This window comes from Saccostrea echinata, unplaced genomic scaffold (genome assembly GCF_033153115.1).
Source record: "Saccostrea echinata isolate AGI-Se365-2 ecotype Australia unplaced genomic scaffold, CSIRO_AGI_Sech_v1 ptg000001l, whole genome shotgun sequence".
NCBI classification, from domain to species: domain Eukaryota; kingdom Metazoa; phylum Mollusca; class Bivalvia; order Ostreida; family Ostreidae; genus Saccostrea; species Saccostrea echinata.
The window spans coordinates 15,576,112-15,588,134 of NW_026889750.1; the positions used below are offsets into that span (position 1 = coordinate 15,576,112).

General features: G+C 33.5%; 1 pseudogene; it reads right to left on the reverse strand.

Annotated features, from left to right (window-relative positions):
• Positions 1–1,146: 1,146 nt before the first annotated feature.
• The window catches only part of LOC133194949 (uncharacterized), a 68,235-nt pseudogene continuing 57,358 nt past the window's right edge, over positions 1,147–12,023 (reverse strand).

The window sequence follows — 12,023 nt, forward strand, 5'->3', positions numbered from 1 at the left end:
TTACTTCCTATACAAGTATACCTACGAGAGTAGGATGATGCATATTTAAAATAAAACAGATTTTATTTATTTTATCGAATATTCGAATATATTCGAATACTTTCATTGAATATTCGAATATGAATTATTGACAAATTGACATCCCTAATAAAAAGCAATATTTGCTGCAATCTTCATCAAAAGTAAGATTATAGTTTATTACTACAGTGCAGAAAAAAAAGGACTATAAACTTCTATTATTTATATTTACATTGGAAAGACTTTTTGGAAGTTCTGATTGAAGAAAAAAATTACATTGTTAGGCCTGTACAAAAAATTTATTCCTATATACATGTAACGTCTGATGTATTAAAAATAAATTTTCTTTGAATAAAATTTGTGTTTCTTTTATATTATTATTATTTTTAGTCTTAGTGATCATAAAGGTTAAAGTTACATGAAAATTATAATAATACCACATTTAAAAATCATAGTAAAATTCATTAAAAAAAAAAAACACCTCATATTGCTTATGCATTTGTAAAAAGGTTACTAGTAGTAATTTTAATTGTGTTCGCTGATGGTAAAGACATACCAAAACAGGCAAATGGATTTAAAATCCAGAAGTAAAATGTGCCACTCCTTCTTATGAAAGTGTTTGATTTTTATGTGGAATTGTTACAGTAGTTAATTATGGTGCATTAATGAAAAATAAAAATATCACAAAATGTTTTCTATTAACAAGAAGCAAACGAAGAAATAGTAATGATATAAAGAAGAGATAAAAGGAACAATAAATAAACTTTCTGAGATTAATCAAGTAACCCCCTTCTCTATCCTCATATGCTAGCAGGCACAGGTACCTGACGTTACTTTTTTTTTTAATTTTCCCTGCAATATTTCCCTATTCTTTCTGTGGTCAGTCTTTCGAAGTCTCAGCTTATGGACAGTGCAACCAAAAGGGCGCATCACGCTTGCAAATATTAAAGATCTCTCGTCAAACTCGATCTACTGTTTCAACAATCCGAAAAATCGCTAAAGGGGGACTGAAAGTTTACATCAAATTAATAACACAAAGGAAAAGAAAAAAATGGAAATTTAATATTTCCAAAACCATGAGCACGATTTTTCTATAAAATTGTTACTCTTCAGTTTACATTGCATTTATTTACCAGTTTAGACATTTAATGATTTGCTTCTAACTGTAGTAACATGTTTTATATAAAAAAAAAACATAAGTTACTTTTGAAAAATTGAATATGATTTTTTGCGTTTGCAATTTTGTCTATAGTACACTGATTCTAATCTTCATCATCTTCGGTTATCTTTGCCAAGCTTGTTAGATCGGCACAAAGAACAAGTCCTCCAGTCAGACAAAGAATTCCTATTCCCAAGTAACCAATCTGAGCAGCACTTGGCCGGGGGTTATCTGCACAGGTCAGAGATCTTTTATAAGAACTGGTGTTTCTATTGTCAACAGTTAGATTCTTTCTCAGTTCCTCGATTCTCTGCTGGACAGTTGTGATGTTGTAAATCACTGAGGTTGACTGAGTGGACACTTGTGGAAATAAAGAATACAGTTTAGTCAACATGCAGAGATTAATGAGGCAGAGTAGCGTATTGTGAATATTAGATATAGTTGGAGAAGGGGACAGTATTGTCTAAACTGAGTATGAAGTACTGGCAAGCCCACACACTACAACATTAAACATAAGTTCATGCATATTGGTAAACGTAATCATTTCAACTGTATTTATGTATCCTCACAACGTCTGGGTCCTGAGTCAACATGTCGTTGGACCCCTTACAAATTTTATTCGATATTCTACGGGCTGACTGCAGCGACGTCTTACGGGGAAAATACAAATCTTGATTGTTTTTCTTATTTCTCGACCAATCACATCAACCCTTTCGGTGACAAACAACCTGTTTACGTTTTATATCAACTGATGAAAGCCCCGATCTGATTGGTGCTTCTCAAGCAAACCCGTAGAATATCGAATGAATTTTGTAAGGGGTCCAACGGCAACATGTTGACTCAGGACCAATGACGTTTTGTCTTTATGGAGAGAAAAATTACACATCTTAAGGTATATGTCACTCATGAAATAAGTTATATCAAGGATTTTTTGAGAAGTATATGTTAGATAAGTACTCATGAATCAAAATCGCAAAGAAAATTGGGGGTCAGTGTGCATCTTTTTTAAATTTAACCTTCATCATATTTGACCAGATGTAATCAAGGCAATAAACATATTCTTATTTTAAGTAAAATAGTTTGAATAATATTATTTATCATTGGACAAATAACGCAAATTAATGAGCATAAATTATTGCATGATCTTTTTGCACTAAAAAAATATCATATTTGGGGTATTAAAAATCTAAATAGGTAATAAAATATTTCCTTGTATCAAGCTTTTTATAGCTTTAGTACTGATCGGTTAGAAGTATCGTGTAGTATAAAATGATGAAAGAAAAAGATGGGGCCAGTGATGTAAATTCTGAGATATTGGTCGAAATATGCGATTTCAGGCAAAAAAATATGTGAATTTTATCTTGACTTCTTCAATATATATCTGCATTTCTTGGCAAAGTCTGTTGAGTGAATGTATAAATTTTGTTCTAAAAAAGTTAAGTGAAACCTATATCTAATATTCATTATATTAGTATAATAACGGGGAAAATGCTCTGAGTAACAAGATGTGTTTGTGAAACACTGATGCCCCCGTATGGCAACTCATAACAAAGGTTAAACTTTCTCAAATGCAAATCAAATATGTTGGTACCCAAAGTAAGGTCTTGTCTCAAGGAATATACTTGTGAAATATGAAAACCCTCGTAGCAACCATTGAATAGATATGGAAAAGGTTAAAGTTTTTCAAAAGTAAGTCAAACATCAAGGTCAAGGTCAAATGGTCAAAATTAATGGTGCCCAAGGAAAGGCCTTCTCACAGGAAATACACATGTGAAATACGAAAGCCCTAGCACCAACCGTTTAAAAATTATGGCCAAGGTTGAAGTCTTTCAAAAGTAGGTCAAATTCCAAGGTCAAAGGGTCAAAGTTGCTGTATCCAAAGTAAGGTCTTGTCACAAGGATTACATATGTGAAGTATGAAAGCCCTAGCACCAACTATTCAAACATAATGGCTAAGGTTAAAGTTTTCCAAAAGTAGGTCAAACTCCAAGGTCAAAGGGTCAAAGTTGTTGGTATCCAAAGGAAGGCCTTGTCACAAGGATTACATATGTGAAGTATGAAAGCCCTAGCACCAACCGTTCAAAAGTTATGCCCAAGGTTAAAGTTTTATAAAAGGAGGTCAAACTCCAAGGTCAAGGGGTCAAAGGGTCAAAGTTGTTGGTATTTGAAGAAAGGTTTTGTCACAAGGTATACACATGTGAAGTTTGAAAGCTCTAGCATCAACTATTCAAAAGTTATGGCCAAGGTTAAAGTCTGAAAAAAATTTGCAAAAGCGGGTCAAACTCCAAGGTCAAGGTCAAATTGTATGTTACCCAAAGAAAGGTCTTGTCACAAGGAATACACATGTGAAATATGAAAGCCATAGCTCCAACCAATCAAAAGTTATGGGCAAGGTTAAAGTTTTTGCGGACAAACAGACTGATAGACAGACAGACAGACAGACGGACGGACGGACAGGGCAAAAACTATATGCCCCCGAATCTTCGATAACGGGGGCATAAAAATGTGTTGGGTCTAAGTTCCAAGATATTAAATTTAACAAATGTGTAGATTTGAAGATTTTTCTTTTAAATATCCTTCCACCACAAGAAATAGTCCCCCATAAATCTCTTTTTTTCATTTTGTGACCATTTTTTTAATTTGAATGTTTTATAATTTGCATTGTGAAAGCAAAAAATGTTATAAAAATTGATTTGTAACAAATAGTTTTGAAGCGAGAGGTTCTGACTGAACTTTTCTTAAAAGCTGACGAGTGACATATCATACATGCGCACATTTACTCACAGGTGCAAATTTTACATATATTCAGAGCTCCAGATAAGGTGCGTATTTGCAGAAATATGCATTGAATTTTTCAAAATACGCATTAAAAATTAAAACTGGGCGTACAATTACGCATTAGACATCATAAATAAGCATTACACTACGAAAGTACTGCGTACGACTGATTGAATGATACAAGTACAATTTAACTAATTAGGTGAATTGAGGTCAGCTCAATGTTTGAATTTTTATCAAAAGGAAATTCTGATTTATAAACGAATAACCTAGGCCGATTTCCAGTTCTGGAGAAAGATTTGAATATTAAATACTCGAATTTTGTCTGAAAATATCACAGATTTCCACTGTTCATATAACATCAAAATTTTGGTTCTTGACACGTACATGTACACGTCGATATTCTCAAAATTCCGCAAAACACGCATGGGGTCTAGTTTATCCTTTATCACTGTTTATTAAACAGTTATTTACCATTTTCTGTAGCAATAATATCATTTAAAGTCCGCCGACAACCTTTATTAATGGCTTTTTTGCACATGGCTCCTTTGCTATAAATAGCGCCACGCGACTTTTAATGCAAACGGGGAGTAACTCTAAAACTTTTACCTCGATCGATGCCAACAATTTACATGTATATACCAAAACCTAAGATATATTTCATTAACCTAATTAATAAATTTCAACAACACTTATTTCGATAACAAACAAAAAATCGCATTAGATGTCAAAATAGCAATAGATTAACAGAATACTTTTTGATTATTTTGCTGAAAAGCAAAATCCGCATTGATTTGAAAATCAGGGAGTAAATACACTTTGAGGTAAAAAATTATCTGGAGCTCTGTATATGCAAAGATTCAAGCTGGATTGTAAAATTACATTTAATGTAATTTTTGCAATGCTTTCAAATGCGTGCATATTTTTAGGTGAAAAACGTGTTTAAAATATAGAATTTTGTACCAAATGATCCAGCCACTTTTTAAGTTTTGTTTTGTTTTGTTGTTTATTGTTTCTTTTTTTTTTTTTTTTTTGATTTGTTTGTTAGATTGTTTGTTTGTTCGTTTGTTTTGTTTTTTGTTTTTTTTTTGTTTTTTTTGGCAAATCAAAATACGATATCGGGAAAATATTTTCCTTTCCTATTTCATAGGAACCCGTTACATCAAAAGAATGCTTAAATTTCAAGTGCCAGATAAATAAAATTTACACTTTTCAAGTGCGCCCAGATTCCTGCCCAATGCCAATCAAATGCGCCCAAGTAAAACTACTCGTGTGCAATATATTGTATTTGTAACAATGTGCCGCTTGTCTCCAAAGTATTTAATGTAATATGTATTTCAGGCTAAACAAAGAACATCTCACTGCACAAAATACTTCTAAGTGTAGTCTGCAAGGATATTTAGGAATCCAAAATAGTACTGTACATACTTTGAAATAGAAAATTTGTCATCTTCTTCTAGGAAACTTTCCTCCACACCATATATTTTCTAACTAAATGCTTTTTGTGTGAAATTTGAACGTGGGTTTTTAACTGAATAGAGTTAAACTGACATCGTAGAATACAAATATATTGTTAGAAAAGAATTAATATGATGCAACATTTTCATTCTAAGGGTTCAGATAAAAATTTGCTCAAAAGCTCAGGATCGAACCTTCTTGAAAGATCTGACAAGTTATTATCTGACAAGTCAACAAAATGATCTGACAAGTCGACATAATTACCTTACACATGGTGACAGAACTATGCCATTATGGTAAACAAGAAAACGAAAGAAAAGACCTAATAGCCAGGATTGGTTAAAGTCTTTACAAATCTGTTTCGGTTGTTCCCTTCTCTTATCACTCTTCTCTGTTCTAGACTAACCTGGTAAGGCAGAGTCGAATTTAATGACCTTTAATTTTACACTAGCTGTAGAAGAACTTTGTGGAAAATCTCCTTTTCCCCAGGTTCCACCGACATATATAAGGAAATCTCCCGTGCCTGGGTACCACAGGTTAACTTCATCTGAGTTGTAAGCATAGACTACGGCGCCTATCTTCCCGAAGAAAGATGAGCCGTCACTGAGAGCCGAGCCTGCTGCCTCAAACAGGTAGTTTGCGTTATTCCCCTCCAAAGCCTGAGACTGGAGAGACAGGTAATTGTAATTATTAATCAATAGTGTTCCCAAAAAATACGTGTCGCATTAAACAGCCACATTACTTGATAAGAATTGTGTGGTAACGCATTTTGAACAAAAAAAATTAAAATTGTTAAATTTGGGACAAAATGAACGCACTTTGAAATTTTTTTTCAAAGTGCGTTAAGGGTGTACATCAACATTTTAGCTCACCTGAGCTGAAAGCTCAAGTGAGCTTTTCTGATCACCTGTTGTCCGTCGTCCATCCGTCCTTTTGTCCGTCCGTCTGTAAATTTTTCACATTTTCAACTTCTTCTCAAGAACCACTGGGCCAATTTTAACTTAAGTTGGTACAAAGTATCCTTGGGTAAAGGAGAGTTTAAATTGTAAAAATGAAGGGCCAAGCCCCCTTACAATGGAAATAATCAAGAAATGACAAAAATAGGGTGAGGTCATTAAAAAATCTTCTTCTCAAAAACCAATGGGCCAGAAAAGCTGAAACTTATATGGAAGCATCCTGGGGTAGTGCAGATTCTAAATTGTTTAATCTTGACCTCCGGGGGTAGGGTGGGGCAACAATGGGGAATCAAAGTTTTACATTGAAATACATGTATATAGGAAAAAATCTTTAAAAAACTTCTTCTCAAGAACCACTGTACCAGAAAATCTGAAACGTATTTGGAAGCATTCATGGGTAGTGTAGATTCTAAATTGTTGAAATCATGACCCCCGGGGGAAGGGTGGGGCCACAATAAGTATTACAAGAAGGAAAATCTGGTAAGAACAGCATGGCCAAAGTTACTCAGGTGAGCGTTGTGGCCCATAGGCCTCTTGTTTATCATGGAGATAACGCAAAAAAAAATATTGAAAAAAATACGCATAAAACAAAAATTCTGGACTTAGATTTTTGTAATAGAGAGCATTATTCTATTTCTTTCGAAAAACTGACAAATTGATCTACCCTCATCGAGAACGAGGAGACGACAGGTAGAAAGTCCCTCAGCCCAACTCTTTATCTTTCCTACCAAAACATATGTATTTACATAACTGGTATGACATGATATACTTTCTCTCAATACATTTGAGTTGCCGTAAAATAAATGAAAAAATAAAAAATTAAGATAAGCTTTCCAGAAAAAAATATAACGCACCCTTTTATATTAAGGAATAGAGGCTCAGGGGCCATATCGCTGATCTAAGCAACAATAGCCAATAGCCAACTTTGGCCAAGTAGCTTTACAAAATCAAATACAATATAAATTAAAAAAAATGTATAAAATGCATAAATAATTTGGGTGAGTAATGTTACGGAAGCTCTGGAGGGACACTGACAATATACACTAGGCAAAATTGCTAACGCACCACTTACTATTTATTGGATTGTTTTAAACTCGAATGTAACAAAGATTGCTTTGTACATTATTTTAATAGTTTATTATAATACAGATGAAAAAACATCATTTGTTGCAAACTTATGGAACAATTGCGTTGAATACAGTTTATGGAACTTTGATACGCCCTATTACGTGATTCACATATCAATTTCGGGTATGGCCTGCTCAGAATATTGTCAAGCATCTGTGCTTACTGGAATTGATGTAATTGAGTAAGAATCTTTGTGGTACATTGTTCCACTCATTCAAAATGTCCCTTTGCAGAAGTACAAGGTTTTGTTGAGCATTCACCTATCGTCCTACACATATTTTTAATTGGGTAAAGATCTTGGCTATACGACAGCCAGTCTAAAACCCTTCTGTTGCTCTTACGCAGCATCTCTCTTGTCGTCCAGGACGACTCCTACCAATATGACACGAAGCATTATCCTGCATGAACGCCATTCCACGATTGGCTTGTACATATGGTATCACACAAAGTCGGATGATCAGATCCTGATATCTTTGAGCATCCAAATTTTGAATGGGGATAACTTAAGTTTGTGTTTGCAAACATATCCCCAGCCAGATCATTACAGAAACCTCCTCCAAACTGTTCATTTTCTTTAACACAAGGTGTCGTCTCTCAATCTTTCATCTTCAATCTGAACGCCATAAGTTGAACTTGTCTCATCGATAAATAAGACATTTGCCCATTAAGCACACGAGTAAATCTCAGATGAAGTCTTGCCCACTGCAGCCGAATCTGTCGATGTCTTTATGTGAATACAACACCAACAAACCAAACTCTCTAAGCCGATTTCGCACCGTTTGCGCACTGACGTTGAGTTGGCGGTTACCAATGGGGATTCAGGGATGGGGTCAATTACTTTAAAAAGTAATTAATTAAATTACAATTACTTTGACTTTTTCTTCAATTAAATTACAGGCTTTCTAAGACATGTAATTAATTAAATTACAATTACTTTGCAAAAGTAATTAATTAAATTACAATTTACATTTTAAATTTTTTTTGAAAATTTTTATAATCCTTGTCAGTGAATATACAGAACATCATTTATTTGTATATAAGCTCAGCCTCTGCACAAACAGTACAAGAAATAATATGCTATAGGCATTGTGTATCATTCTGGTTTAATTTATAACATTTATTTACAAAACAATAAGAATCTCTTATAGAACTATCTGAGATCACTTTGATGCAGTTTCCACCACACAAAACCTACATGTACACAAATTGCATGGCTTATGATATTTGATTAAAAGTGAGTATTTTAATAGAGTGAAATGAGTCGCAACTGTAACCCCTCAAATTAAATATTTCCTTCGAAGGTAACCTGAACATCCTAAATTGCTATTTATGTTGAACAATTTTACTTCATAAATCAGAATTGTACAAATAGAAAATTCATTCATAAAAATCTGTTTAGATGTTAAAATAATTATCAAATTGAAAGTTTTTTTTTTTCTAAAGCTAGCGGAACATTTTAAATTGAAATAATTATCTCCATTGGCTTTGTCTTCTAAATCATGGAATGAATATCTCTTTAGAGGAGTTGATTTGTTTTGATTGCAATTTAAAGCTGTGATTTGGAGGGCAATTATCTCTTCCCAACAAGAGAGAACTTAATTAATGACACACACCTTCTTTTACTTTATTATTGATCAAACAACAAAGATTGAAATATAATAAATGTGTGTTTCATAGCTGAATTAACAGACCTAAGAAGGAAGGTTCAAAATTCATATTTATAAATATAGATAAAAAAAATTCAAAATTTACATAATGATTAGAAAGAAACCAGTTTATTATTATCAAGCCAATCATTTAATTATTTTTTTTGTAAGAATTAACCTAAGATTTTGTATAATTGAAGGATTGAGGATATGTTTAACAATCAAATAAAAACCATGCAGTAAAATGGTGAGGTAGTGGTGATGATATATCATGAATATATAATGAATGTGTATCATATAAAGTAATTGAATGTAATTGAAATTACATGGTATTTTTTCAGTGTAATTAATTAAATTACAATTACAAGTAATTGAAAAAATGTTCAATTACAAATTACTTCCAATTACCTCAAAAAATGTAATTAATTACAGTCAATTACAATTACTTTTTTCAATTACCCCATCCCTGGTCATCACTAATGTTGCAACGGCTGTTGTGTCTCCGTCTCTGAAATAAAGCGAAGTGTCTGTCTTGTTGCCTAGAAGTTACCCGGTCGCTTTGGAATCCTTACTCGGTCCACCACACTTCCGGTTTGCAAAAAATTCCCAGTGTTTAATAGGCACCACACGCCAATTTCAAGGTTATACCGCCACCTGAAGAAGATATTTGCATACTTACTAATCTTGTCGCATCATGATTTAGCTAATTTCACCAGCAATCGTTAAATTATTTACATTTTTACTAACCTCTCTAAAGGAGCACCCTGCAGAGACCATTCCAACAGCCCTGCCATGCTCCTCTGTGGTCAAACGCCGCATACCCTGTAAGTTCTTTTGTGAATTTTTATGAATGCATGCGTTAGCAGTTTAGCCTAGTGCAAACCCAGTGTTAATGCTCTATTTTTTGGTCTTTGGATGTTGTTCATGGCAAATTTCTATGCATACATTACATGTAAATCATTAATCTTTCTACGCTAAACTGAAATTCAGTCCAAAATGAATCAGGATGAGGTACTGATCGACTAACTTAAATTTTGTTAACATTGATGCTATGGCTACTTGTACAGGCAATGATTACGTTCAAAGATAAACATTTTCCCCAGTGTTTCATGAAAATTTGATTCTCCTTGTTAGCTACGTCAGTAAAATGCATGCTCTTTTTGAAATGTCTAGTGCCCTTGTCAATTGCTTTTTTTGTTTTTAACAATTATCAAATGAAAGATTAGGGCAACCTATTTTGTATGTCCCTGGGCCTCGGAAGGAATACTTGCTCTCAGGTGAACACCTCGTTTTAGGATCAAATGGCTATTGCTCCAATATCCATTTAATACCTATTTATCAGCTATTGTAGTGGTAGATGTTTGCTAACACTCAGAATAATTTAAAAAAAAAAAGTTTAATGGATGTATATTTCCATTTTTTCTTTATCAATGACATGAAATAAGCATTGTTAGATTAGTTTTTGACTGACTAAACAATGTGATTCAGACATTTATTACTTTTTATTTTATTATTATTATTTTTTGTTTTATTTTCTGTTTGTTAAACATAAATTTGTTTCGTACTGACCTGAACGAGAAAAATGTGGGTGTCTATACTGAAGGGTTGTGGCATCAATAGGGTACTAGGTACCGTTATACCCGAACCTCTAGTGTCAGTCTGGCTGAATAGAATGTTTGATGGTGCAAATTTCCAGGCCTGAATGTACACCGTGGCGTCAGAATAAAAATCATCCACTCCCCAGCCATCAGAGACACAAAAGACTCCCTCTTTAAATTATACAGATTGTATTTTAATGCTTAAGAAATATACAAACTAATAAATGTAAATATAATTTGGTCTATTCTTTTATTATTCAAAATTCAAAAGCAATTTAAGCGCTTCGAATAAAAAAATGGATTTTTGTGTTCACGTCCTACATATCATTTCCTTTACATTATCTTTTATAAATAGTTTCAGGTAAATTAGTTGACATTCATTATTTGAGAAACATTTATTTAAAAACATTGTAACCCTCTGAAAGATTGAATAAAGCACCAGTCAACAGTGCTTGACGAAGGGTAATATCCCCCCTCCCCCCAAAAAGTTGAGTGCGCAGAATTTATGCGTGCACGGTTCACCGTTATATGTATTTGTATAAATACTGCATGTAGTTATAGATTTAAAAAAAAATTAAACTCTCGGAAAACAACTTTTGTCAACCAAGGCTTAACTTTGTCAACCAAGGAGGCGCCTCGGTTGGTTGACAATGGTTGTATTTGGTGGAAAATTTTCAATGTTACCCTTAACAACATGCAGTATTTATATTATGGCAACTGATGGTGAAGACTTAACTGTTGTTATTTACATGTATACAGAAGTTCTTTTCCATTGAAACTTTGTTAAGATCTGCTAAAATTTACTTTATTTTTTTATGTATGTATATGAGTATCATTTTTAGGTAGAATACAAACCCTTCCCTGGCCCTTCTGTTACAGGCCACAGTCGTATATTAGAGCTGTCGTATGCCATGACAACTCCACAAACAGCATTGAAACTTTTCAGAGCCACTTCTTTGAATACTGCTCCTGGAACAGGATGATAAAAAAACGGAATAATTTCAAATCATTCAGTTTTATGAATATGTGATAAACATGCTTGTGTTATCTCTCAGAGAGAGAGAGAGAGAGAGAGAGAGAGAGAGAGAGAGAGAGAGATTTACCTTGTGTCTCTGATATATATCCACTTGACAGCTTTAACTGCACTATGACAAGATCGGGGTAATATCCAATTCCGTGTGGAATATTCGTTACAGTTGTATCTGCATTTAGATGGTAATAAGTCGTCAATTACTTCTTTTTTCCCACAGAACAGTGTACTTATCCTTAGATGAAACAAGGG